Source organism: Cucurbita pepo, chromosome 1 (genome assembly GCF_057944985.1).
Source record: "Cucurbita pepo subsp. pepo isolate OVF chromosome 1, ASM5794498v1, whole genome shotgun sequence".
In the NCBI taxonomy this organism is placed as follows: Eukaryota; Viridiplantae; Streptophyta; class Magnoliopsida; order Cucurbitales; family Cucurbitaceae; genus Cucurbita; species Cucurbita pepo.
In genome coordinates this window covers 15,060,615-15,083,788 of record NC_141798.1, presented here as the reverse complement: position 1 = coordinate 15,083,788, position 23,174 = coordinate 15,060,615, and the positions used below count along the sequence as shown (strand labels likewise).

The 23,174-nt window shown below is 37.6% G+C and overlaps 1 long non-coding RNA gene across 1 annotated transcript; it reads left to right on the top strand.

Annotated features, from left to right (window-relative positions):
- The first annotated feature begins 4,608 nt into the window (after positions 1-4,608).
- LOC111779326 (uncharacterized) lies at positions 4,609-7,176 on the top strand. The gene is made up of 3 exons (XR_015420991.1): positions 4,609-5,034; positions 5,322-5,399; positions 6,896-7,176. It is a non-coding gene; the product is annotated as an uncharacterized LOC111779326 (long non-coding RNA).
- Positions 7,177-23,174: the final 15,998 nt, after the last annotated feature.

Genomic DNA, 23,174 nt, shown 5'->3' with positions numbered 1-23,174 from the left:
TTCATGTTAATTTATAAGTATAATTAGAACAAAAAAAATGATAAAATGATGATTATGTGTGCAAAATTATTGAAAAAAAACTCGATATAACTCTACTTTTGGAGAGTTATGATTAGCTCATTATGAACATTTATTTTCACTATATCGTTTAAATGACTTTGTATGAACAATTAAATCCATTAAATTGTTTATGAAATGTTTTGAATGACTTTTTCGACACATAATAGACATGAGTATGCAGTGGCAACCTTATTTTCAATAAAAAAAAAAATATGGTAGTTATATTTAAAGATGCGTACACCAGATATTATTCGTATTCCTTTCTTTTATGTTAATTTTCGACAATGTGAGTGTGTACTAACCCATAGTCTAACCTATGGGGTACATTAAAGAGCCCACCTAGTACATTAATGCTCGGGTGCATAAAAAGTGTGTAGACAAGTACTATACATTCAACCATACTTAAATTAAAGTTCTACACGACATGATATATATATATATGTGAATGCATTTTCTGACCCATCAATTTAACTATTTTGCATTAACATGGAACAATAAAAGTCATTATTTATGGATGTGACATATCATTTTATGTTTCAATTATGTGAGAATGTTAGAAGTCCTATTAACTTTATTTATTAATTTTAAAATAAAATAAAATAATTTTTTAATTATTATTTGGGTCCAGAGTATAGTTAATTGTTAAGATATATATAGAGATAATAACGTTATATTTATTTGGGACAAAAATAAAATTTAAGAATTGTAAAATCAATTTGAAATTAAAGTTAAATCTATTGGAAAAAATGTAATAAATTGATGTTGATATATTGTAGAAGTTTGAATAAAAGAATTTAATGCAGGTAAATAATTTGTATGTTTACCGATTTGCATGAGAGTAGTAAAATTTATAATATGCTCGTCTATTTCTTTCTCCAAGGCAAATGGCTCAAGGGATGAACGGTTTATTTTCGAGTGCGTTTGTTATTTGTTTGATCGATTTTACCTTGTAGATCTTGTTGGATTGGCGTTTTTGTTGGTTGATATTTGAAAATTTTATTAAGGTCTAGAAGTATTTTCAATTTAAATGCATTCGAAATGTCTTTGAAATTTTTAGATTTCCAAATATATTTTAAACTTAAAAGTCTTCGTTTTTGGAAGAGTAGTTCCAAAGAATTTTCAATTTTAAAAAGAGGTTAAATTCCATCTCCGGTATGTATGTTTCACTTGAGGACTACACTTGTTTTTTTTTTTTGTTTTTTTAAGCTTGAGGCTTCAATCTTTAGAGTTTCGAAATCTTCAAGTTTTCTAGAGTGTTTGATCTTCAAAGAGTGTTCAACACTAAAAAGACTAAACGATGCGGAATTTAAATTAAATGATCCTTATCATAAATGCAACACTAATTTGTCATTCATTACCTCGTAAAGAAGAATAGAAGGTAAAGAGAAGAAAAACAATTCTGAATTAAATATCTTATATTAACATATGATCTATTAATGTGATTACAATTCAACTTATACTAACTTGTACTAATAATGCAAATGGAAATTCAACCTATACTAACCTATACTACGAATGCAAATGAAATTCAACTTATACTAACCTATACTACGAATGGAAAACAATCTATCTTATGCATATGCCACGGTTACAAGATGTACGATGCTGCCGTCGATCTCACATGGGTGCCTTGCCTTGATCTAAAAATGTAGTAACATGAGGCTTGCATATTTCTAGAATACTCAGTAAGTGACCCCCAATCGGAGTTATACAACAATAACATGCAAAATGCTATGACGGAACCTATCATATCAGTCTATTTTTCCTACGACACTATTCTAATTGGGCAGCTTGGATGTGTACCATATACTCTACACACAGCCCATACGTTCGAGTATGGGCTCACCAGACAGTTCGCACACCGCTGGTTCTCTTTTCTTGTCGGGCGAGCCTTCTCTGTTAGCTCAACTTTTGCCGGATACCTATTAGAATTAGTAATCGTCATGGTAGCATTATGTAAAACATAACGATACTTCGCTTGCCTAATGGATGTATGCGTCCGTACTCTCGCGATGGAATAAGGGTATCCCCCAATGCATGAGCACATATAATGCATGAGGTCCCAACATTTTTACGTTTTCAACATTATTAAATATAACCCCACTATCATTTTTCGTGCATAACATATTGTTTCACAGTTTTCAGTCTCCATATCATACATAATCCTAACGGGTTATATTTCATGCCATTTATCGTGATTTTATGCTATACATATCATGCTGTTTACATACAAATTAGGAGCATAACCACACATTTCATGATTTCATTACAACCTATTATGACGTGCGATTCATGCTAAAATCATTTAGAAATCACATAATCGTCATAAGCACAACGTCACATCATACTATATCTCACATCACATCAATGCAAAAACAGCATACATTCACATTCCACAAGCTTACGTATTAAAATGTAACAGTCTAACATACAATTTAATGACACGTGTGAATCCACGGGCACGCGCCAACATACATCATATAAATGCGTAACCTATGATGGAAGGGCCACTTACTTGGTAGGCCTTAGCCGGAGTACTCCCTAAATATATATGTAAGCTCCTAGCTCCTCGCATATGTCCTACGCTTCCGTTGGTGGTTGGTTCCTGTTGGATCATTCCACACCTTGTTAGTATTTCACAAACAACTTGAAATTTGTGAAATACGGTCTTAAAATGACCTACTTTACCTAAAATGAGGTCGAAATTGAGTCTGGGAGGGTCGAAACTGTGCCGAACAGGTCGAAAATGGATTTCTGAAGCCGAATAAGCCGCAGGAGCCGAGGAGGTGTCGCACTACACACGTGCCACATGACGCAAGTAGGAGGCGACGCGTGTGCAGGCGGTCTCGGATCGAGGCGCGGGTTTTCAGGCGCAGTCGTGGGTCTGGGCTGAGCGCGTGTAGTGGACCTGGCCTGGGTTGAGCGCATATAATGGACCAGGCCGTCAGCGTCGGGTATTGGATTGGGCTTGCGAGTCTCGGGTCGGTTTGGTTTTTGGACTCGGGTCGCGTTTGATGGATTTTTTGGGTTGGGTCGAGGTGTCTGAGCTGCAGTGGCTTCGTTGGGCTGAGGGCTTAGACTAGAGCGAGTTGGTCTCGGTTCGGGTCGCTGGTCTGGATCGTGGGTCGGACTTCGTCTCCTTCGCCCGATTATCAGGAATTTCCAACGTCTTTTCTCTCTCTTTGGTAACGTCGTTTCCGACGTCATTTTCCTCCTTTTTCTTTTGTTTTCGAGTCTCCTCTTTCCCCTGATCTCGTTTATGGTGTTTGTTTGGTTCGTATAAGTCGAAAGCTTCCAGATCTGAGAGGGTTCAAAAACCTGAGGTTCTGTCTTCCTTCCCCGTTGGTATACGACGTGTAAGAAATGTCAAAATCTATCCCTAGTGTGTGTAAATGTTAGAATAATTTGATTATGTGAAAAATAGTTAAATAAAATCGTTTCTTCTGGATAGTTAGAGTATTTTTAGATATTTAGTTTAAATAATTTCTAAGATTTGTATAGAAGATTTGTGGTTAGTTTCTATTTAGGGTTATTTGGAAGGGTATAAAAGCAAAGTTGAATATTCAATAATATTATCCCTCCAAACTTCAATTGTTTATATTTCTGGCTTACTTATTCTTTTGCCAAACCTAACCATTGGTATCAGAGCTGCAATTTTTGAGTAATCAAACAGAGAGAGTATGAGTGAAGACAAAACTTTAACGAAGATCGCTCACTTCGAGAGAGTATGAGTGAAGACAAAACTTTAACGAAGATCGCTCACTTCGATGGTCACTACGATCATTGGAGTGAGCTGATGGAAACATTGGAGTGAGCTGATGGAAAATTTGCTCAGAGAAAAGGGTCTATGGAGTGTGGTAGAGATTGGTTTCTCATAACCAGAGGAAGGAACAATGCTGACTGAGGCACAAAAGAGCCACCTTGATGATGCTAGACTCAAAGATCATCAAGTAAATCATTATCTCTTCCAGACAATTGATCGTACTGTCTTTGAACAAATCTTGGATTGTCGCACAACTGAGATTGTTTGGGATTCAATGAAACGAAAATTTGGTGGAAACCAAAAAGTGAAGAAATCTCTTCTTAATGCATTAAGGAGAGAATTTGAGATCCTAGATATTAAGAATGATGAAAGTATCATAAATTATTTTGCAAGAGTGATGATAATCTCCAACAAGATAAGAAGCAATGGAGAAGATATAACAGACAAGAAAATTGTAAAAAAATTCTGTGTACCTTGGCTGAAAAATTTACGATACTGATAACATGTCCATTGATGAATTAAGGGTTATTAGTGGTGCAGGAACAAAAATTTCAAAGATCCAGCATTAATGGAGAGGAGCAAGTTCTTAAAGTCGAAGGATGAACGAAAATAAGTAACAGAGGAAGAGGAACTTAGAGGGGTTGAATGTTATTGGTGTCATGACTTAGGAAATTTTCAATATGAATATCTAAAGATAAATAAATAATTGAATTATGGAGAGAGAAATAATAATAATAATAATAATAATAAAATAAAAAATAAAATAAAATAAAATAAAAAAAAGGAAGAAAGAAAGAAAGCGTGTGGCAGGTGGGACTCTGCCCTGCCACCGCCGAAAACCGCAGGCAGCAAAAGACTGTGGAGTAGCCCATTTTCAAAGACTTTTGGAGGGCAGAAGAAGGGGGTTTGAGAGACGTCGGATATGGAGGAGGAGCTCATGAACTCTTGGAGACCAACCATTGGGAGAACTCGTTGCGAGTCCACGTCGGCCGGAAACTTCGCGATTGAGACCCACAAGCGCCATCTGATCGATTAGGGAAAAAGTTGAGGACTTCCACCGCCGAGGCTTGGAGCTTGAGGTTAGTGGAGAAAAAGAGTCAAAATGGGCAGAAGGGAACGGAGAATCGAGATATCACTTTGGATCTACGAGATTTGAGGATTGTGGGCGTCAGAAACAAATCAGAGGATGAGGCGACGACGAGCATGCAGAGGTGAGTGAAAGAGAAAGGGGGGTCAGGGGAAAACGAGGGTTCCACGTCTTGCGCGGGCCTCTGCCTCGCGTGGCCCAGCGCGGGCCGGCGTGCGGCCAATGCAGGCGCGTGCGTTCTGCCTTGCCCACCACGGGTGCGCGAACCGGGGAGCAGCCGGCCCAACCCAAGTAGAGGTCCAGTCGACCCGACCCGACTTAATTGGGTCGGTTTGGCCCTTTTGATTTAATTCACTCGCTTTAACTCCGATCTTGGCACCATTTTCATGGTATTCCTCATTTTGCATGTAGAGGCATTATCTGAGGAGTTTGGCAAATTTTGGAACTTTCGGAAATGCAAATCCGAACAAAGAGTGTCACGCTTTTCAGGTAAGTGGCACCTCGGAAACTTGGATTTAGCTACGTTCTTAGTATGCATGAAATTATGGTACAAGAAGTATGTTTTAGAAGTTTGAGCATAGAATGAGTTGAGATGATACATGTTGAATGTGATTATGCATTGAAACTTTATTGAAACGCGTATGCAACCAACTTATGAACTGAGATTCATGACTAGCTTTCCATGAATAGATGATTAAGTTATGCCTCCGTCACGCATGTTACAGTATTAGCGGTTACCCGGGGACGATTAAGGCCTAACCATAAACCTGACTCGATTGTCAGGGGTCCGCGTAACTATAGAACTGGCCATTTTATTCTTGAGGGTACCTTGTGGGGACTTGTGGGAAGTTTGCTAGTTAATTTCCTATTAGTGAACCTGTCACGAGTGACAGGGGTCCACAGTGGTACATTAGAGTTGGTCAAGGTGATCTTGCTCATGCCTATGAGTTAGTGGTTATCCAGAGACGATTAGGGGTTCGCTAACTAACCTCTAATCGTAAACCTGACTCGATTGTCAGGGGTCCACGTAACTATAGAACTGGCCATTTTATTCTTGAGGGTACCTTGTGGGGACTTGTGGGAAGTTTGCCAGTTAATTTCCTATTAGTGAACCTGCCACGAGTGACAGGGGTCCACAAGGGTACATTAGAGTTGGTCGAGGTGATATTGCTCATGTCTATGAGTTAGCGGTTATCCGGGGACGACTAGGGGTTCGCCAACTGACCTCTAATCGTAAACCTGACTTGATTGTCAGGGTCCGCGTAACTATAGAACTGGCCATTTTATTCTTGAGGGTACCTTGTGGGGACTTGTGGGAAGTTTGCCAGTTAATTTCCCATTAGTGAACCTGTCACGAGTGACAGGGGTCCATAGTGGTATATTAGAGTTGGTCGAGATTTATTGTTCATGCATATGAGTTAGCAGTTTTTCGGGGACGATTAGGGGTTCGCCAACTAACCTCTAATCGTGAACTTGATTCGATTGTCAGGGGTCCGCGTAACTATAGAACTGGTCATTTTATTATTGATGGTCCCTGTAGGGACTTATAGGAAGCTTTGCCAGTTAGTTTCTTTTAAGTGAACCTGTCATGAGTGACAGGGGTCTACAGTAGTACACTTGAGAGTTGGTCGATTCCTAAAATGCATGAACCCTAAGTATCGAGGTCGCACCTCGAGGTCCTTGAGATTTGATGATGAAGAAGAGAGACTAGTAGATAAAATTAGCCTAGTGACCTAGAGAACTTAAGAGTATTCCGAGGGCTGGAGGTCCAGATAGGACCATGAACCAAGAGAAGCTAGAATGAGAAAATTTAGGGTGTGGCCTAGGAAGAGCCTATGCGAGGGGGGACAAATCCCCAAAAGAGAATAAGATACCAAACGATGCACAAGATCAATAAGACTTAACTAAGAAATACGAACTACTAGCAAGGTGCTTACTGAGTATATTTTATATACTCATTCCTGCTACTTCAACTTTCTTTTCAGGTGGAGTTTGATGTAGTAGTCGAGGCGGGGGCACACGTGGGCTGTTGGCTGTAGAGAATCCCATCACATTTGAGTCTGTAGTCTTCTTTGTGCTTTGCCTTTAAACCCTGCATTCCATGTATTTTAAATCGTTTAATATCGAACTGATGTATTTTAGTGATCTCCTTCTCGTCTCAATAAAAGAAATTTCATTACTATATTTTAATTAAATTTCAAATTTCATGTATGTATTTAAATGTTTTAAATTTTAAGCATTTTATTACACTTTTTTTTTTCACTTCACTGAGTAACTGTCTTGTTGGATTTAATGTCCTAAAACTCATAGTTTGTAAACAAAAACATATTCTATTTTAAATAAATTTATTATTGTTGTTTATTCAGTAAAGATTGTTATTGAATAAAGTGAACTTTACGATCATTAATCTAAATCCAATAAACTAAGAACACCGTGGCTATAGTATGATTACTTGAACTATATGTAGAGACATAAGAGTGGATCAAGTTCAAGTATATAGTCAAAATGATCTATAGTATAAGGATAAGGCTGAGTACCTTATTCTGGGGACACTATGGATGCGGCCAACTTTTGTATATGATATAAACAATGTGATCACTAAATTGTACATGTGGAGACATGTGAGTGGGGGCGTCCTATGCAATGAGTATTGCATAAGATCGGACCATGAAGAAACCACTCTCACTTTATAATGTCGTTTACTGTTGAGACTGATTTTCTTTTCACTCGATAACCTAGGTAACTCGATTTTAATCCTGAGCTAACCATGAACTCCTGTTTATTCGGAATTATCCTTAGATTTGCATGGGTGAGAGTGGCTCTAGTTTGCCCTCTCAATAGGCCTCCCATTTCAGGGGTAAGACTGGATGAATGGCTGGGGACGTGGGGTGCAAGATGGAATTCACTCCTACCCACTTTTAGGGATAGAAGAGAAGTAGTTCCCTTAAGCACTGACTCTAGGTCTTGAACAAGGGGCCCCACCCTCTCATTGGCCTGAGAGGGATTCAGTTTACTGGTTGGACCACAAACCAATTGTTCATTAGAGGATAAGTGAGACATAAGGAACAAGAAGTAACTTCAGGGGTAAAATGGTAAATTGACCCAGCTCTAGTTACGAACAACCTATGAAGGATTGACTTACTAATCATGGTTGTATCAAATGGACAGAAATATATCTATGGTGAGGGGAGTGCAACTACTAGGCTATAGTGGAGTGTCCTAGTAGTTAACAAATGTTGGTTAACTAGGTTAATGAGTTTAACCGGTTAATCTTGGATCGTTGGAGCCCATGATCTATAGGTCCATTAGGTCCCTCTGCTAGCTCATATCGGACTAAACCCTAGAACAGTGTGACAAGTGAGTTCGAAGTGTTCGAATTCAAATTAGGGAATATGCGCTACATATATATACGATATATTTAACCGCATTTTTGTTTTATTTACGAATTAAACAAAAAGAGAGAATATGAGATATTTAAATAAGATTATCTTAATCAATTATGTGTAGGAATTGATTGGGATTGACATTTGAATTAATATTAAATATTAATTAAATAGTTTAATTAATCATTTAATGTTACTTTAATTTGAAATTAATTATTCAAATTAATTATTGAATTAAAATGAAGAAAGTCAAAATGTTGACTTCATTGAATGGTAAGATCCATGTTAGTGGAATGTTAAGGTGTCAAAATTTGGTTTATGGATCGTTAAGGTGTCAAAATTTGGTTTAACCAAACTTGCATGCTTGCTAAATAAACCCCATAAGTTTGAGTGGAATTTTGAGTGTCAAAATTTGGTGATCTCAAATTTGCATGAACATGCAAACATGACTCTTTAAATAGAGTGATCATGGTACATGGAAGGTCTTCTTCTTCTTGGTGAAAAACCTTGAGAAAAACCTCTCACAAACACTCTCTTCATATATACAAAATTCCTCCCAAGCTTAGTCACTCACCGGATTCCACAATTCCGTTCTAAGGCCGGAGGATAGTGGAGAAGATACTAGTGGTGGTTCGAAACCGGTTCGTGAGGAAAAAGGAGTTTGAACTACAAAAGATTAGTATTCAAACTCATTAAGTTTTAATACTTATGAACATGCTAGTTATTTTACTATAATTGATGTTATAAAAGTGCCTAAGATCCAAATTGCTTCCGCATGTGTTATATTAACACCATCAATTGGTATCAGAGCAAGTTTTAGGCACTTTATTTACATTAATTTGATCATGTTGGGTACCATTTCATGAATGAAATTTTGTGGTTGCTAAAGTGGATGGTTTTGGTTTTGGCATTTTTTTATGCTTCCATTTGATACAATTATTGTAATAAACCTAATGTGTATGGGCTTTAACGAATGAAGAAAGGTCTGTAATTTTTATGGAGTCATTAGAGTCCATTTTAGGTTGTAATTGATCGAAAATGGAAGCGATAGCAAGTTGAACCGAAGAAGAAGATTGAAGAGGTGGTTCGGGTGTTTTTTTTGCCTTTGGGGTCCGGTTCAACGTTTTTAAGGGTTGGTTTGCCCAGTTTTTGATCCTCTTTAGCGTGTTTAATTAATTATGCATTATGAATGTATATTTTAATTAAATAGAAAATGTATATGCATAAAGTATGTCATATAGATTTAAAATCCCACCATAGACTAAGCATGTTTCATGCATTCCAAGTATGTTATAAGTGTTATAATGTATAGTATGCATGTTTAGGGTTCCATGAGTGATTGATATAAATTGTTATATTATGCATGGAATGGATAATTATATAATTGTTATATAAAGCATGTTAGATGCATGTTATTGGTTATTTTTAACATCATAAAACGAGATAGACTTTAAAATCTATAATAAACATAAGTACATGCTCACTTAGGGTTAAGAACCAAGCACGATCAATTTTAATTGTTAAAATAGGTCGATGTCTTTTAAAATTTTGCTCACAAGAAAGCTCACCTGGCATGATCTTGTCTAAGGCTGGAGGTACTTAAGTTGTCGGTTTATGGAACACCTACTACCTGGAGATCGGACCAGTACTTAAGCTTAGTTAGCCTAGTTTTATGAGCATGCTTGAGTGATGTAAGTTTTGGAAAAATCACCTAGACTTAGGTTATATTTAATTAGTCGGAATATAACTAAGTAATGAGTATACCCAACCGTCTAAAATACTTAGTGGGAGGAAAAAGGTATATAAGATACATCGTTTTCCTCTTCACGCTCTCTGAAAAATTCACACCGTGAGATTCATGCTCGGCCTCGTGTCGTTCTGGGAGCGTCCTCCATTCGGAAGGTATTTGCATGAGTCACTAACAAGGTGAATAGAGAAACTATTTATAGTAAGTGGGAGAAGGAAGTATATCAACATGTCCTATGGTCACCACCACTAGGTTGCACCATGAGATTCCCATGTTCCGCCTGCATGTTGCCCTAGAGCAACTATCCATTCAGAGGGTCGTAACATGGGAGTCGAAACAACGCAAACTCCAGAAATGGATAGGATTTCTTAGGTCCGTTCCCAACTTTGACTTTTTCATTCGATAGCATTGTTGGGACCGATCGCTGAGGTCTCAAAATGGCGGGTCACACTTACGAAGAATTACTAAGAGTTAGTATATTCTTGACCAAAATAGCAATAACTAAAAATACTATAGGAACAAGAGTTATTCTGAGATTAGTGCTTAAGTCAAGAATGTCTTGGTTTAGTGAATGAGTGATTGACTGCCCCTCGGTAGCAGTTGCTCTAACTCACTAAAGTATCGTTGCAAATTAATAATTTTTGGGTACATTATTACATTTGCTAAAACTGATTGGATTAAACAGGATTAAGTCAAATCACTAATAGAATTTTCTTTTTATCACAACATGACAAACTCAATAGTACAATTACTCGCTTCTGAGAAATTAAACGGCGAAAATTACGCAACTTGGAAACCAAACCTAAACACAATACTGGTAATTGATGTTTTAAGGTTTGTTTTAACTGAGGAGTGTCCTCCAAACCCCCAGCTCAAATGCAAACCGAACAGTTCGGGATGCATATGACAGATGGATAAAGGCAAATGACAAAGCCCGAGTGTATATTCTAGCCAGCATATCTGATGTTTTGGCTAAGAAACACGATGTTATAGGTACTGCTAAAGAGATTATGGAATCTCTAAAAGGGATGTTTGGACAACCGTCCTTCTCCCTTAGACATGAAGCCATAAAATACATTTACAACTGTCGTATGAAAGAAGGGACCTTAGTTAGAGAACATGTCCTGGACATGATGGTCCATTTCAATGTGGCAGAAGAAAATGAAGCTGTCATTGATGAGAAGAGTCAAGTCAGTTTTATCATGATGTCTCTTCCGAAGAGCTTCTTTCTAGTTCCGCATCAATGTGGTAATGAACAAAATAGAATATAACTTGACTACTCTTCTCAATGAGCTATGAGCTACAGACTTATCAGTTCCTCTTAACGAACAAGGGACAAACAGGAGAAGCAAATATTGCTATCTCCAAGAAATTACTACGAGGATCGTCCTCCAAAAATAAGTCTGGACCTTCAACTTCTAAAAGTGTTTTGATGAAGAAGAAGGGTAAAGGGAAAAATAAGATTCCTACTAACCGCAAACACAAGGTTCAAAAAGCAGATAAAGAAAAATATTTCCATTGCAACGAAAACGGGCACTGGAAGAGAAACTGCCCAAAATACCTTGCAGAGAAGAAAGCCGAAAAGACACAAGGTAAATATGATTTACTCGTTGTAGAAATATGTTTAGTAGAGTATGACAACTCAACTTGAATACTAGATTCAGGGGCGACTAATCATATTTGTTCTTTTTACCAGGAAACTAGCTCCTGGAGAATGCTTGCGGACGGCGAGATAACACTTATGGTTGGAACAGGAGAGGTTGTCTCAGCAAGATCAGTAGGAAATTTAAAGTTGTTTTTTGGAGATAGATTCATTATATTAGATAATGTACTTTTTGTTCTTAAAATGAAAAGAAATCTAATATCTATCTCTTGTTTATTAGAACAGTTGTATAAAGTGTCTTTTGAAATCAATGAAGTGTTCATTTGCAAAAGACGTATTCATATTTGTTCTGCAAAACTAGAAAACAACTTATATATGTTAAAACCGAGCGAAACAAAAGCTATTTTAAATACCGAGATGTTTAAAACAGCTGAAACTCAAAATAAACGACAAAGATTTCTCCTAATACCTATCTTTGACACTTAAGACTAGGTCACATTAATCTCAATAGGATTGAGAGATTGGTTAGAAGAGGACTTCTAAATGAGTTAGAAGACAACTCTTTACCTCCATGTGAGTCTTGTCTTGAGGGTAAAATGACTAAACCATCATTTTCCGAAAAAGATTATAGAGCCAAAGAAACCTTAGAACTCGTGCATACAGATCTCTGTGGTCCAATAAATGTCAAATCACGAGGAGGGTATGAATATTTCATCAGTTTTATTGATGATTATTCAAGGTATGACTATCTTTACCTAATGCGTCACAAGTTCGAAGCTCTTGAAAAATTAAGAGAGTATAAGACTGAGGTTGAGAATCTATTAGGTAAAACTATTAAAACACTTCGATCAGATCGAGGAGGAGAGTACATGGACTTAAGATTTCAGGACTATATGATAGAACATGGAATAAGGTCTCAACTCTCAGCCCCTGGTATGCCTCAACAAAATGGTGTATCAGAAAGGAGAAATAGAACTCTATTAGACATGGTTCGGTCTATGATGAGTTTCGCTCAATTACCCGATCCGTTTTGGGGATATGCAGTGGAGACTGCTACATACATTTTGAACATGGTTTCTACTAAGAGTATTTCAGAAACACCTTATGAGTTATGGAAAGGACGTAAAGGTAGTTTACATCACTTCAGAATTTGGGAATGTCCAGCACATGAGTTGTTGTAAAATCCCAAGAAATTAGAACGTCGTTCAAAATTATGTCTATTCGTAGGATACCCCAAAGAGAGGAAAGGTGGTTTGTTTTATGACCCTCAAGAAAATAGAGTGTTTGTATCAACAAACGCTACATTCTTAGAGGAAAACCACGTAAGAAATCATCAACCTCGTAGCAAACTAGTATTAAGTGAGATTTCTAAAGAAGCTACTGATAAAACAACAAGAGTTGTTGATCAAGCTGGTCCTTCAACAAGAGTTGTTGATGGAGCTGACACTTCTGGTCAATCACATCCTTCTCAAGAGTTGAGAATGCCTCGACGTAGTGGGAGGGTTATAACTCAACCTGATCGTTACTTGGGTTTGGCAGAAACTCAAGTCATCATACCTGATGATGGCGTTGAGGATCCATTGACCTATAAACAGGCAATAAATGATGAAGATAGAGATCAGTGAATTAAAGCCATGAATCTTGAAATAGAGTCAATGTACTTCAATTCAGTCTAGGAACTTGTAGATCAACCAGATGGGGTAAAACCTATTGGCTGCAAATGGATCTATAAGTGGAAACGAGACCAAACCGGTAAGATACAAACCTTTAAAGCTCGACTAGTAGCAAAGGGTTATACCCAAAGAGAGGGGGTGGACTACGAAAAAACCTTCTCTCCTGTTGCTATGCTTAAATCAATTAGAATACTCTATCTATTGTCACATTTTATGATTATGAAATTTGCCAAATGGATGTTAAGACAGCCTTTCTAAACGACAATCTTGAAGAGAGTATCTATATGGCTCAATCAGAGGGGTTTATTGAACAGGATCACGAGCAAAGGATTTGCAAGCTTAAAATATCCATTTATGGGTTGAAGCAAGCATCTCGATCCTGGAATATAAAGTTTGATACTACGATCAAATCTTATGGCTTTAAACAGAATGTTGATGAACCTTGTGTTTAAAAAGAATAGTCAATTCTACACTAGCTTTCCTGGTGTTGTACATTGACGATATCTTACTCATTGGAAATGATGTGGGATTTCTGACTGACATTAAGCATTGGCTAGCGACACAATTCCAAATGAAAGATTTGGGAGAGGCTCAGTTTGTTCTTGGAATCCAAATTGTTCGGAATCGCAAGAACAAAACACTAGCATTGTCTCATGCATCGTACATCGACAAAATGTGGATTCGATGTAAGATGCAGGACTCCAAGAAAGGATTATTACCTTTCAGGCATGGAGTTCATTTGTCGAAGGAATAAAGTCCTAAGACACCTCAAGAAGTTGAGGATATGAGACACATTCCCTATGCATCAGCGGTCAGTAGTCTGATGTATGCCATGCTATGTACCCAACCCAACATATGCTATGCTGTGGGAATTGCCAGCATATATCAGTCCAATCCGGGACGTGCTCATTGGACTGTCGTTAAGAATATCCTTAAGTATCTTAGGAGAACGAGGGACTATATGCTAATGTACGGTGCTAAGGATTTGATCCTTACAGGGTACACTGACTCAGATTTTCAGACCGATGTAGATTCGAGGAAATCGACATCAGAATCTGTCTTCACTCTGAACGGAGGAGCAATAATATGGAGAAGCATAAAGCAAGGTTGCATTGCTGATTCCACCATGGATGCAGAATATGTTGCTGCTTGTGAAGCAGCGAAAGAATCTGTATGGCTTAGGAAGTTCTTAACTGATTTGGAAGTCGTTCCAAATATGCATCTTCCCGTCACTCTTTATTGTGATAACAGTGGAGCAGTTGCAAATTCAAAAGAACCAAAAAGCCATAAGCGAGGAAAACATATTGAGCGCAAATATCATCTCATAAGGGAGATTGTGCAACGAGGAGATGTGATCGTCACACAGATAGCTTCAGAGCACAACATTGCTGATCCATTTACAAAGCCCCTCACGGCTAAAGTGTTTGAAGGGCACCTAGTGAGTCTAGGACTACGAGTTATGTAATCTAGGGCAAGTGGGAGAAAAGGCATGAGTATGTGATACCCTAGTTTATTGTATTTCTCTCTACTCAACGTTATAAAACCTCACTAGAGTTTTAGTCCAAGTGGGAGTTTGTTGGGTTTAATGTCCTAAAACTCATAGTTTGTAAACAAAAACATATTCTATTTTAAATAAATTTATTATTGTTGGTTATTCAGTAAAGATTGTTATTGAATAAAGTGAACTTTACGATCATTAATCTAAATCCAATAAACTAAGAACACCGTGGCTATAGTATGATTACTTGAACTATATGTAGAGACATAAGAGTGGATCAAGTTCAAGTATATAGTCAAAATGATCTATAGTATAAGGATAAGGCTGAGTACCTTATTCTGGGGACACTATGGATGCGGCCAACTTTTGTATATGATATAAACAATGTGATCACTAAATTGTACATGTGGAGACATGTGAGTGGGGGCGTCCTATGCAATGAGTATTGCATAAGATCGGACCATGAAGAAACCACTCTCACTTTATAATGTCGTTTACTGTTGAGACTGATTTTCTTTTCACTCGATAACCTAGGTAACTCGATTTTAATCCTGAGCTAACCATGAACTCCTGTTTATTCGGAATTATCCTTAGATTTGCATGGGTGAGAGTGGCTCTAGTTCGCCGACTCAATAGGCCTCCCATTTCAGGGGTAAGATTGGATGAATGGCTGGGGACGTGGGGTGCAAGATGGAATTCACTCCTACCCACTTTTAGGGATAGAAGAGAGGTAGTTCCCTTAAGCACTGACTCTAGGTCTTGAACAAGGGGCCCCACCCTCTCATTGGCCTGAGAGGGATTCGGTTTACTGGTTGGACCACAAACCAATTGTTCATTAGAGAATCAGTGAGACATAAGGAACAAGAAGTAACTTCAGGGGTAAAACGGTAAATTGACCCAGCTCTAGGTACGAATAACCTGTGAAGGATTGACTTACTAATCATGGTTCTATCAAATGGACAGAAATATATCTATAGTGAGGGGAGTGCAACTACTAGGCTATAGTGGAGTGTCCTAGTAGTTAACGAATGTTGGTTAAGTAGGCTAATGAGTTTAACCGGTTAATCTTGGATCGTTGGAGCCCATGATCTATAGGTCCATTAGGTCCCTCTGCTAGCTCATATTGGACTAAACCCTAGAAAAGTGTGACAAGTGAGTTCGAAGTGTTCGAATTCAAATTAGGGAATATGCGCTACATATATATACGATATAATTAACCGCATTTTTGTTTTATTTACGAATTAAACAAAAAGAGAGAATTTGAGATATTTAATCTTAATCAATTATGTGTCGGAATTGATTGGGATTGACATTTGAATTAATATTTAATATTAATTAAATAGTTTAATTAATCATTTAATTTTACTTTAATTTGAAATTAATTACTGAATTAAAATGAAGAAAGTCAAAATGTTGACTTCATTTAATGGAAAAATTCATGTTAGTGGAATCTTGAGGTGTCAAAATTTGGTTAACTCAAACATGCATTCTTGCCGCATAATCCCAAATATTTGAGTGGAATTTTGAGTGTCAAAATTTGGTGATCTCAAATTTGCATGAACATGCAAACATGACTCTTTAAATAGAGTGATCATGGTACATGGAAGGTCTTCTTCTTCTTGGTGAAAATTTTTGAGAAAAACCTCTCACAAACACTCTCTTCATATATACAAAATCCCTCCCAAGTTTAGTCACTCACCGGATTCTACAATCCCGTTCTAAGGCCGAAGGATAGTGGAGAAGACACTAGTGGTGGTTCGAAACCGGTTCGTGAGTAAAAAGAAGTTTGAACTACAAAAGGTTAGTATTCAAACTCATTAAGTTTTAATACTTATGAACATGCTAGTTATTTACTATAATTGATGTTCTAAAAATGCCTAAGATCCAAATTGCTTTCGCATATGTTATATTAACACCATCAATTGGTATCAGAGCAAGTTTTAGGCACTTTATTTACATTAAGTTGATCATGGTGGGTACCATTTCATGAATGAAATTTTGTGGTTGCTAAAGTGGATGGTTTTGGTTTTGGGATTTTTTTATGCTTCCATTTGATACAATTATTGTAATAAGCCTAATGTTTTTCGGCTTTAATGAATGAAGAAAGGTCTGTAATTTTTATGGAGTCATTAGAGTCAATTTTAGGTTGTAATTGATCGAAAATGGAAGAGGAGCAGAATTCAACTCTGCAAAATTCAACGATTTTTGCAAACAGCATGGAGTGAAGAAACAATTGACCACAGCCTATACCCCACAGCAAAATGGAGTGAACGAACGCAAAAATCGCACTGTGATGAACTTGGTAAGAGCTATGCTGATAGAGAAGAAAGGGCCTAAAAATTTTTGGGCTGAAGCAGTCAGGTGAGCAATTCACATTTTGAATCGATCACCCACTCTTGCAGTAAAAGACCTGACACCAGAAGAGGCTTGGAGCGGAGTGAAACCATCAGTAGATTATTTCAGAGTTTTTGGATGTGTGGGACATGTCCATATTCCAAATGCCAAGAGAAACAAACTTGAAGATAAAAGTGTAATATGTGTTTTATTTGGAATCAACCGCGAATCCAAGGGCTATAGGATGTTTGATCCAACTACAACTAAAATTTTAGTAAGTCGTAATGTAGCTTTCGAGGAAGATCGTGAATGATGTTGGAATTTTTTTCAAGGTGAAACAAAATTGGACTAGGGAAAAATATTGAAATTGATAAGAACACAACCGAAGAAGGAGAAATCACAAAGGAAACAACTGAACCGGTTGCTGAAACAATTGAACCAAGTGCTGAAAAACGAAGAAGGGGAAATCACGAAAGAAATGACTGAACCGGTTGCTGAAACAATTGAACCAGTTGCTGAAAACAATTTTCCAGTAACTGTTTGTAATGCTTTAAAAAAAATAATTAAAAAAAAAAGTCGGTCGAAGTCAAAGGGATAAAATGGGCATTTTACCCCTCAGCCCATTATAGGGTTTTGAGGATTATTCACAAAATACGTGCAAAAGAGAAAAGTGTGAGAAAGAAGGTTGAGAGAAAGTTTGAGAGAGAAAAGTGAATCGCCAGAGTCTTTGTTGGAGAATCACCGACGAAATTCATTCCCTACTAAGACCTACACTCTAGAGTTCTTCTTGTTGAGAAGAAAGACTCGTGTTGTTGAGATACCTTCTCTTTCGTCAAGATTCGAAAGAAAACCCACAAGGTAAGATCTTGAATGTTACTCTTCACATCTGAGATCTTCGTTTGGGAATAGAGTGTTTAAGTTTATTACCTTCATCTAGGAAGATCCACCACTGATTTTGTAAGGAAATCAGACGAAACGTCGAGATCTAAAAATCTTTCCAAGAACGGTAAGGATGTAATCGGACCTCTTTTCGACGCTCATAACTCGTCGTATGATTAAGTAAAAATCAAGAGAAAAAATATTGGCACGTAGGTTGAAGTATGATCTAAAACTTTGTTGAAGAAGTCATTACGTTATGGATTAAGAATTGAGAGATAGAAAAATGAGAAGAACGTCAGAAAACTAATCGAAAATCTTGTTTTCTGCTAGGAGGAGAGAGAAGCCGATGGCGTGCCACGTGTCGACTGGCTAGAGGACCGCGTGCAACAACGACCTCCGGACACGCGTCGAACGCCGCCTGGGAAGATGCGACTCCAGCCTTCCTACGACACGCGTCCCTAGCAACGCAGCCCGACCCGCGTCCCTTGGCTGACCCGGTACCCGCGCGGCGAAATGAACCGAACCGACGACTTGCGGTCCAGCCGAACCACTGCTTCCGAGCCGACCGACGATCAGCGACTACAGAAATTCTTAGGCGCGTGATTCTCGGGCGTGGAACTGCGAGTGATTGCATCCCGACGCGTGGCTGGCGCGTGGCAGCACGTGTAAGCCCGTTTTCGTCCCGTTGGACTTCTGTTTTCCCTATTTTCCTCCCGATTCCAACCCTAACTCCATTTTATATGAAATAGGACCTAATTGAGGAAAAATCACTACCTTTCGATATGCCAATTGTGTGGAAACGCTGCGTAAGGGCACGCATCATCCAAGTAAGTCACCACACAGAACTTTAGGAAGAAATACTTGTAGGAGTCTCTTGGAATGCATGCATGCTAGTATGATTATCTTAGGTAGTAGCCTTCCGTGATTGAATGTAGGTATTTGATTATTAAAAGTAAGTTGTATTGTGTGAAATACTATGAGAATTAACTGAGTATTGTTGTTATGTTTTAAGTTTCTGCTTATTATGTATATGTATATTTCCTACTGAAAAGAGGATAGGAATTTGTGAACTCTGCGCTCCCGGAGTTGATGGATGTTATCGCCCCGTTGAGCTTGTATGTTTACTTTGCATGAAAAATGTATGAATATGTTGGATGATGGTTATGTGCGTACTCAGTTAATTTTCATGACCCACATTTATGATTAAGTCTAGGGATTCGTGCTTGGAGCAACAAGACACTAAGTATAGACCTAACCTTTCCTCTAGGGGCATAAGGAACTTCCACGGTAAACGATCTACCTCTAGGGAACCTTTAGGTTAACTGTGTGCGATTGATGTTAATGCTTCGTGGGAGACCAAGGGGTTCCTGATCAGGACTTGTCTGTTCTAAAGTTGTTTTAGCGTCGGAAACGGGAGACCCACGTTGGAACGAACCATTTAGCTGGATGGGAATGGGGGAGGTAGCCCTCCCCGGATAATGGGGGATTATCATGGGACTAGGGGATTGCAGCTCACTTCCTAGATATGACACCAGGTAGTCTCATAGCCATGCCGAGGTAGCTACTCGCAGAGTACCAATCAAACACATGTTGGCATAAGGGAACTCTTAAGGTATAAATGATAGGATGAAGTAACAAAGAAGCCCCAAGGAGCTAAGACCTGAACTAGATGTTCTAAAGCCAAAGAATAAGACTATGGAAGTTTGTCGAAATTGGGATGCAATAAGAGCCTACAAGTAGGTAGCTTACTGAGTATAATTTTATACTCATTCTTGCTATACCTTTCTTTTTCAGGTACGTGAGGCAATGGGACAAGAGAGGGCGCGTTGAACGTTGTGGATTGTTACAGAGGGAGCGTGTCCCGGGGCGTCAGTCTGGTCTTACGAATTAGTACATTTTGTCTTTCATGTTTTTCTTCCATTGTCTATACCGTGTCACATGTGTCTTCATGGTATTGATACACTTTCCTTACGAAATAAATGAAATACTTTTGAGATAATGTTTTCCTTGAAAATTCTTGCATACACATTACACGTCATAGTCATTGTTAGTCACGACTTAAGATTAATTCTTTATGGGTCGTGACACTGTTGCACCAGATTTGACAATAAGGGAGGGGAGAAATCGACATCCACCTATATGGTTAGCAGATTATAATTCCGGTGAAAACTTATCTGAAGAGAATGAAGAAAATATGGCATTCTTGATGATTTCAGATACTGTGAATTTTGAGGAAGCTATCAAAAGTCCAAAACTATGGATGAAGAAATCAAATCCATCGAAAAAAATCAAACATCGAATTTGGTGGTTCTATTGGCTAGAGCAAAGAAAATAGGAGTGAAATGGATTTATAAAACCAAGCTAAATGAGTCTGGAGAAGTTGATAAATACAAAGCAAGATTGGTGGTAAAAGGCTACACACAAGAGCATGGAATTGATTATACGAAAGTGTACGCACCTGTGGCCAAAATGGATATTGTGAGAATGATCATTGCTTTTGCCGCACAAAAAGGTTGGAAACTCTATCAGTTAGATGTCAAATCAGCTTTTTTATATGGCGAGTTAAAAGAAGATATTTTTGTTCAACAACCAAAAAGCTATGAGAAAAAGGGGAGTGAGGAGATGGTGTACAAACTTCAAAAGGCTCTCTATAGATTAAAACAAGCACCTAGAACTTGGTTTAGTCCAATAGAATCCTACTTCATCAAGGAAGGATTCAAAAGCAGTTCTAGTGAGCCGACACTCTTCATCAAGAGGGAGGTAAAATTCTTATTGTAAGCATTTATGTTGATGATCTATTATTTACGGGAGACGATGAAGAATTGTTGGAGGAGTTTAAATGTTCAATGAAGAAAAGAGTTTGATATGACTGACTTAGGTCAAATGAGATTTTTCCTTGGAACAGAGGTAATACAAAGATTAAATGGTATTTTTATATGTCAAAGAAAGTATGCTACTAAAGTTTTAAATCGATTTCGCATAGAGAATTAGAATTCTATTTGTAATCCCATTGTTCCAAGACAGAAATTTGACAAAGATGAAAATGGTGCAAAAGCATATGTAACTTTGTATAAACAAATAGTGGGAAGTTTAATGTATCTCACAGATACTCGTCCTGACCTCATGTTTGTTGTAAGTTTGATTAGTCGTTTTATGACATGTCCAACACAACAACATTTTGCAGCAGCTAAAAGGGTTTTAAGGTACTTGAAAGGTAGGGTAGATTATGGTGTATTTTATAGAAAGGGAGGAGAAAGGGAGGAGTTAGTGATTTAATTGGATTTACTGATAGTGACTATGTCAGAGACATGGAAGATAGCAAGAGTACTTCAAGCTATGTGTTTATGATGAGTGGAGGAGTAGTATCTTGGTCTTCTCGTAAGCAGCCTATAGTCACCTTATCAACCACAGAAGCTGAGTTTGTTGCTGCTAGTGCCTGTGCATGTCAAGCTATTTGGATGAGAATGATACTCAAAGAGATTGGTCACTCTCAAATAGAAGGAACAAAGCTAATGTGTGATAATACTTCAACTATTAAGCTATCCAAAAATCTAGTTCTACATGGACATTCTAAACACATAAGAGTAAGATTTCACTTTTTTAGAGATTTTACAAAAGAAGAAACTATTAATTTATTATTTTGTGGTACCCGAAATCAACTTGCTGATTTGTTGACAAAGCCTCTAAAATTAGAAGCATTTCGGAAGTTACATGAAGAACTTGGTGTATAGAGTTTTCCCTCACTTAGAACTATTTCTTGACAAAGAAAAATAAGTTTAAGGGTAGGATTGTTAGAAGAATTTGATTAGGTAAAAAAAATGATTAAATAAAAATTTTTTCTCTTCGTTAGTTAGAGTATCTTTTTATTCCCCATATTTGTGGTTAGTTTCTATTTATGGTTACTTAAGCCCAAGTTCAATATTCAATAATATCCTCGTTTCATACTTCAATTATTTATGTTGTTGTTTTAGTTATTTTTCTGACAAACCTAACCGTAAAGGTCTTTGGGATTGTTTTTGTGGCGTAAATCAAAGGTTTCGACGTTGATTTCGTATGGTTTGGCTTTGCCGGAGCTTCGTTGGTTTTCTCTTTGTTTCTCACATTTTTCTCAATGTTTTTCTTTCTTGCAGGCATTCCGAGATAGTTGAAGGTTGGGGGTTGGTTCTGTGGTGATCCAGACGTTGGACGGAGTTCGTGGGTCATATGAGAACGAAAACTCCGTGTGGTCTTCACCCGCCACCACAATTTTTTTTTTTTTTTTTTTTTGTCTGATTTACATTATTTTCTCTTAATTTTCTTGAGTTTTTTCAGGAGTTACTATCTTAACCCTTCAAATGAAGAGAGTTGTTCTATTTATAAAAGTTCCGGTAACATCCGAGCTTGAAGATACAAAATTTTCTTGAGTTTTAAGTTTGTTAGGTTTTATTAAGGAATTTAGAGGTTGAATTTAAAGACGAGGTAGAAGAGAAAAGTGTTTAGAAAACTATGGAGAACTCAAAAGGGAAAAAAAGAAATTGAGCAAAAGTAGAAAAAAAATGTCAAAGTCAACCCCATGGGGGTAAAACAGTCTTTTTCTTCTCTCCCTCACTATTTAAGGTCTTGGGTTATCCAAATGCACTCTTAACTAGAAAAGAAGTTGTTCTACCCCCAATTCAACTACTTGGAGTCATTTTTCGATCGAGGTCCCTTCACAAAACTTATAATTCCGAAGAAATGTAGTCGGGATATTTAAATCACCCAAATCCCTAAACAAAAGAAGATCTAGAGGTAAGGGTTTCGTGACTTTTGGCGCGATCTTTCTTAAATGAGATCATCCTTGAGTTTTAGGTTCAACTTAAATGAGATCATCCTTGAGTTTTAGGTTTTGAAACTAGTATAGTGATTTAGGAAACAATATCCATATGACATTCATGATGAAACCAGAGTTGCGTTGTATCGAAAAATAGAATTTCAGTTGATCTTTAAGGATGCCCGTGAGGGCAAATATTTTTTCTATAGTTGATGTAACTATAGTAGTAGTAATAATAATAATAATAAATAGATAAAATAAACAAAAGATGACTACACTTTTCTCCCAAACTTGCATCTAAGGCTTTTGAATTCCAGTTAGACTCACCAGGATGTTATATGATATATGATGAAGCTAT